Source organism: Miscanthus floridulus, chromosome 2 (genome assembly GCF_019320115.1).
Source record: "Miscanthus floridulus cultivar M001 chromosome 2, ASM1932011v1, whole genome shotgun sequence".
NCBI classification, from domain to species: domain Eukaryota; kingdom Viridiplantae; phylum Streptophyta; class Magnoliopsida; order Poales; family Poaceae; genus Miscanthus; species Miscanthus floridulus.
In genome coordinates, this window is record NC_089581.1 from 44,467,209 (window position 1) to 44,474,004 (window position 6,796).

General features: G+C 44.3%; 1 pseudogene; it reads left to right on the plus strand.

The window, feature by feature from the left end:
- Positions 1–491: 491 nt before the first annotated feature.
- Positions 492–2,441, plus strand: LOC136538647 (uncharacterized; annotated as a pseudogene).
- Positions 2,442–6,796: the final 4,355 nt, after the last annotated feature.

A 6,796-nucleotide genomic window follows, 5' to 3' on the forward strand; every position in this document is an offset into this window, starting at 1 on the left:
CACCTGCACAACCATCTATGAATGTGCAAATAGATTCATCTATGCCTACTAATGATGCCAATGAAAATGCTGCTGCTGCTGAAGGAGGCATACCTCCTGAGGCAGAGGTTACTGATGCAGATCCTGATGAGATAAGGGTCCTCCATGATCCTAAGAACCCAAGAATAGAGAAGGGTGCCTTATTTCCTGACATAATCACCTTTAGGAAAGCAGTGAGGCACTATGCAGTGAAGACAGGTTTTGAGCTTGCTCCTGGCATCAAGACTGACCCTACTAGGTATATTGCAAGGTGTAAGCACCCTGGTTGTCCTTGGCGTATTCATGCTTCAAGGATTCATGATCATAAAACTATATAGGTATAAACTTGCTCCTATATCCTTGTATTAATTTAGTTTGGATATGCATACTACTTATTCGTGCTTGTCATTTATTCAGATTAAGTCCCTGCCAAAAAACACAATTGTCCAAGCAAGAAGCTTGTTGTAGGAAAAATGGCTTCTCAAGACTGGGTGGCAGATAGACTACAAGACTAGTTGAAGAAGAATCCAAGCAACCGACCGAAGGCAGCCAAGGAGAAGGTTGAGGGAGACTATGGAATAACGCTCAAGTACAGCAAGGCATATTCAGGCATGCAGCTGGCACTGCAGCATATTCATGGTAAATATGAAGAGTCATTCAAATTATTATTTAATTGGAAAGCTCATATGGAGATAACATGTCCTGGTAGCATTGTAGAAATAGATGTGGAGAAAGTAGGCAAAACAGGTTCAAGAGGATATTTGTAGCTCTCAAACCATGTGTGGATGGGTTTATAGCTGGTTGTAGGCCATTCATTGGTGTAGATGCCTCAAGTCTAAATGGTAAATACACAGGACAGTTGGCATCTGCTACAGAAATTGATGGACATAACTGGTTATATTACATTGCTTATGGTATTTTTGACTGTGAAAATGAGGACAACTGGACATGGTTTATGCATCAGTTGAGAAGGGCTGTTGGGAGGCCAAATGGACTAGTGATTTGTACTGATGCATGTAAGGGCTTGGAGAAAGCAGTTGGTGCTGTGTTTCCTGAGGCTGAGTACAGAGAGTGCATGAGGCATTTATATTCCAACTTTATGAAGCATTACACAGGAGATGTTTTCACAACTCATCTCTATCCAGCTGCTAGAAGCTACACTGAAGGGCTGTTCAAGTGGCACTTGAAGAAGATACATGATTTTGCTCCTGAAGCAATTAAGTACTTGGAAGATCACCACAACCGAATCTGGTATAGGGCTGGGTTCTCAGAGGATAGTAAATGTGATTATCTGACAAACAATGTGTCAGAGAGCTTCAACAGTCAGGTGAGGGACATGAAAGGGCTGCTCATACATGAGTTAGTTGATGGGCTCAGGGAGATGATAATGGAGAAAACGTTTCTTAGGAGAAAGGTTGGTAGAGAAATGGGTGAAGGCATTTTGCCAAGTGTTACCAAGGAGCTAAACCTAATTAGCAAACACTTGAGGTTAGTCAAAGTTGTAGTAAGTGATGAAGAATTTGCTGAGGTTACCCTTATTGATGAATGGAACAACACCAAAAGGCATACAGTGGACCTAGTCAATCATAAGTGTAGCTGTAGGGTATGGCAGGTCACAAGAAAACCTTGTAGGCATGCACTTGCTTGGATCTTGTCCAACAGAGGCTTGGAAATCAAGGATTTTGTGCACGAATACTACTCTGTTGCCAGGTTCAGAGCAACATATGCAGACAGAGTTCCACCCATGCCTGATAGGGCTGACTGGCCTGAGGTGGAACTAGGATACAAACTGTACCCACCTCTGCAGAAGAGGGCAGCAGGCAGACCTAGAGTTGTCAGGATCAGAGGGAGTATGGAAGAAAGGGCAAACAAAAGGAAAGTGAAATGCAAAAGGTGCAAAGGCTTTGGGCACTTTGAGAAGACCTGCAAATTTGCTGAACCAACAGAAGATGATGATGGTATTGATGAGACAGCTACACTTGCATCACTTAAAAGGTATATTTCTAATTCCTGATTCGCTTGTCAATGTAAATGGGCAAGGAATGTTTAACTGATAGCCATCTGTTACAGGGTGAGAGAAGAAGATGAAGGACTGAGAAAGACACCAAAGAAGAAGAAGAAGACAAGCGCAAACAAGCAGGCGCCTAAGAAGAAGAAGAAGACTCCCGTAAAGAAGAAGCTAAAGAGGGCTGCAAGTGCTCCTGAAGCAAGAGTGGTGAGAAGCCTCAAGAGTTGGCTCGGCGTGGAGTAGATGCTATTTTTTCTGGAGCTTTTGCTGGTCTAAGTGACCTGATGTGTTCTCTATGAATTTGCTGATCTAAGTGAACCAATGTGTGTTTTGTAAGTGACCTGATGTGTTTGGGGAACTATGAACCAATCTGTATGGATGTTAAGTAGGATGTTTGCGAACTATGCATGTGGACTGGTGGAATCTTTCCATCTTTACTTTTGGAATGTTGCGAACAATGTTCAGTTTGTATGAAAATGCATGTTCAGGAACTATGCTCAAAGGGAAAAGTGAAGATGCATGTTTTAATTCTGGAAATGTGTGCATGAAAATGCATGTTTTATTTCTGGAAATGTTGTATCTGTGCTTGACATGTCAATACGATGTATGCATGTTCTGACAGCATCAGTGTCGCTGCTCGAATTCTTTTTTTTTTGATAAGCCATCGATCGAGTTCAACAAGTGTGGGAATGGACAGACGAACTGATCGTCGTGGGCTCATCCTTTTGCCGGAGGGCAGAATGGTCCATACGGAAATACAACACAGTCCGCGATGGCGTCAGGCGTAGATAATGACGTCTTTCAAACTCTTGCGAAATTGTAATGGCACCAGCCCAGTTAGACGAATAGTAATGGCGTATTTCAAAATCGTGAAAATTACGGTGGTGTGTATCCAATTAGCCCTTTGCTTTTTGCTTCATGCTTTCTAGGATTTTAAAAATCCTCCTAGAAACCATCTTCTGTGAGCTCTCTGATTTTCCCCAAATTAATTTGGTTCCTAATATATATAGGGTTTGCACAATGAGAGATCCTGCTGCACAGGTAGACTTCATCGATGACTCTTGGGCACCATTTACCATGTCATTTGTCTCAGATAATGGTAGAAATTAAATTTGGGGAAGTCATGGTATGCTAGCTAATGATGCTGTTCAAAATGACATTGGAGATGTAATAAGTCCAGATTTTTTTGGTAACCTTTGCATTCTTATATGAGAATGTTGTTTGCAGGTTGATCTGTTCTTCTACATAGACCTAGAGGAAGCAAAAGTGCAGGAGGAGGAAGCTGCCGTGGCCCCTGAGTTTGCTGCAATCACTGATTATACCGTACTATGACTTCTTAGTTTCCTGGATTGTATACATGCTCAAAGATATTGTGTAAAAGTTGAACTATGAAAAAAAACATTAGTTGTTTTCATGTGCGTCTCCAAGATAAATCCGTTGCATTAGCACGGTCATTATAGGGATAGCCACGAGTTTGCCGAGAAACCACCGTTCTTCGTTGACCTTCGTACAATCCGTCTGAATTATCAACCGATTGCTTCCAACGCGGTAGCATTAATCCTCCCATTCAGAGCCTCCTACGGTATCGGCTATCGAGAGTGTGTGTTTGTTTCTTTCTTTTGTCTGTCGCTGTCACACCACAGGAGCAGAGGCTCAGCTGGGCCACAATGGGCCGTTGGGCATCTGGGTTACAGAAGCTGATCCATAGGTAGTGTTTTATCTAGGCTGATCGGCCCAATTTGAAACAAGGAGGATGTCAGCCCACCAAGTGATCTGCATCCTGAATTGAAATTAACAACGGCCCGGTGCCAACGACGACTCAGCACTGTGTACTGCTGCTAGAGTGCTAGCACGCATGCATAGTATTATGCATGAAGTAGCTTTTGCAAAGCCGGTCGCGGGTTCAAACGGTTTTTTTTCTCCGAATATAAAAGAGAGTACACTCCTCTTTATCAATACATAGACCGGCCGGTAGTTTAACCTGCCGGCTTTCTCTTAAAAAGAGAAGAAAAGAAAAGAGAAAGAACAGTTTTTATAGAAAGAAAAAAAACCAACCAATAAAAGGGAAATAATATCTGACCGTGCGTTGACCTTGTGCATGCACGCATATGATGCTGGATCTCCATCCCCATCGGGCCCGGTGTCTGTAACTGCGAGAGGCGTACGTCACTCTCATGTCTGCTACAGGCCTGGGCGTAGCAGATCGTCATCGATCAATTGCATGGTGGCCTAGCCGGCGGAGCGTGACCTAAAATCTTGAATTTGCGCAGGATTCAAGATGCACCATCGATCGTCGGTATTTTTTTCTAAACTAAACCTAAATAAACTAGAACTAAAAAACCGCTGTAAACAAGAAACAGGCCCCTTCTCATTCTTGTTACTGACAGATTTGTCGTTGAGCATGCCATTCCGATTCCGAGATGAAAAAAAGCGAGAGCGTGCATGTGCCCGCTGCAAAGTTGATGGACTGTTGCTGGACCAGAGAGCGTGGCAGCACCCAGCAAACCAGCATAAAGCCGGGACGATCGGTCCCTCTATCTACTCTCGAGGCCATGGCCCATAATCATCCCACACGTACAGTCAGAGGCAGCGTTAACATGTTGTCCCTCCAACTCCAATACAGATGGATACCAGCACAGGATTTTGGCCCATGTCGTTTTCCAAAGCTAGCTAGCTGGCCAAACCATACATACGGGTTGATGCGCTTTCATCGATCAGTTAAGGCCGGCTGGGCTCTGTCGGTTGTGCATGCATGCGATGCGGTCGGCAATCAGACTGCATGCATTGCCCGACCGAACCGCCGAACCCCATCATGGCGCGTCCTAGGGGTGATCACTGGATCAAGCTCCCCGGCCGGGTTCGATCGGGGCCACGCTCACAGAGACACACTCAGCTGAGGTCTGCCGGACGCGGACGGGCCAGGGGTCTTGCATTGCATGTTGCTGCATGCAGATGCAATGCAATGCGTGCACCCAATTCCGATCCATTCGATTATTCCTGCGTCCGTGGCCGGTCGCTCGCTCGGTCGTCGTCGTCGTCGCCGTCGCCGTCACCGTCGCGCAGAGAGAGGGGACCAGCAGTAGCGTCTCCTACATACGTATATATAGGCGTAGGCGGCTAGCTCGATTCATCACCGATTCATTCAGCGTCGTCAACGTCAATGGCGCTGCCCATGCAAGAACGACAAGATCCACCCATCCATGCATCCATGAATCGTGCAGCAGTACTACGTACGTACGTACTAGCAAATTAAAGGGTTGGTGCGGTCGGGTGGTGGGTGCATTAGATGCATGATCATCATGTGTGAAATTATATCACCGATTCACGTCATTATTATGTCTAGATATATAGCAAAATAGATGAGTCAAAAAAAGTCAAAGCGATTTATAATTTGGGACGGAGGGAGTATATATTACTTTCATATATGTACTCAGGATCAATCTCGATCGCTCAATAGCTATTTGCCGGCCAGAACTTTGTAATTGAAAAAAATATGGGACCCACCGATGATTGTACAACTTGCTAGTTCGGATCAGAACGTAAAGATGACGATCAAGGTCAGTCGTATGATCAACTAATTGTCCTTTCAGGAGTTTTGTTTCTTCTCTCCACGATCGACCTCCATAAGTCACCTTTACTGTTGGCTCAAACAGAATTACGTAGCAAAAAGCTTTGCCAAGCTGTTTGATATGATCCGATGGTCGCCTCTCAACTTTAGAGTATATTTGGGACTGCTTTGCTCGACCAACTCTAAAATGCAATGGCTCCACTTTAGTGCTGTTGTGAAAGGTGAACATGTTTGACATGCAGCCTCACTCACAACTCCTAGAATGGGACTTTTTTTGGGGGAAAAGTCTAATATACCACTGGATGATGTTTGATATATGTAAGCATATGCGTGTTATTGTTTTATTTTACTAATAGGAATATGATGTAAAATATTGTAATTGCACTAATTTAGTTTAAAAGAAAAAACATATATGATGGTAAAAAGAAAACTGTTCTGTATATTCCAATTAGTAAAACCTGACCTAGCCATCAACTCGTCGGTGGGAGCTCATGGACGACCGATTTGAGGGCATCGCCACTAGGGTCAGGGTACGCAGGGGGTACCGTAGTGCTATTTTCCCAGCACTTGAGGAAGAAAGGTGCAGGAGGGGGGGGGGGGGGGGGGGGGGGTGGAGCTAGGATGTTTGTTAAGGGTACGCCAAACCAAAATTTTTATACGCAAATCGGTAAAATCCATTGAGCAATTCGGTAGAGTATCATAAAAATTACCTCACAATTCGGTACACAACTACTAAATAACATAATAAGTCTTAAATTAAGATACAAATAGTTCAAATAGCACACTAATAGTTTAGAAAATGCATGATAGAAACTTGAACAAATAGGATTACAACACTACCTTTTGGGCCTACAAAGCACATATCAAATAAGTATTAAGTGATCAAATTCATAAATTGAACTACACAACTACACAAGTTGAACTAATTTGAGGAGAAATTGAACAACAACTAACTACATAAACTAGATCAAAGGGAAGTTAGGGTTAGAGAATTGGGGGGAAATTGCTCTAGTGGTAGTACCTATGCTTGAGCAAGGAGAGGGAGCCAGGGAGGGAATGCTGGTTGCTGGGAGATGCGCCCGCATAGAGGGAGACAGAGAGTGAGGGAGAGCTGGAGTCGGACAGGGCGCCACCGCGCCACGTGACTCCGACCAAGGGCGCGGGCAAGTGTGGTTGGGTGGGTGGGGTGGGCGGGGGCTGCG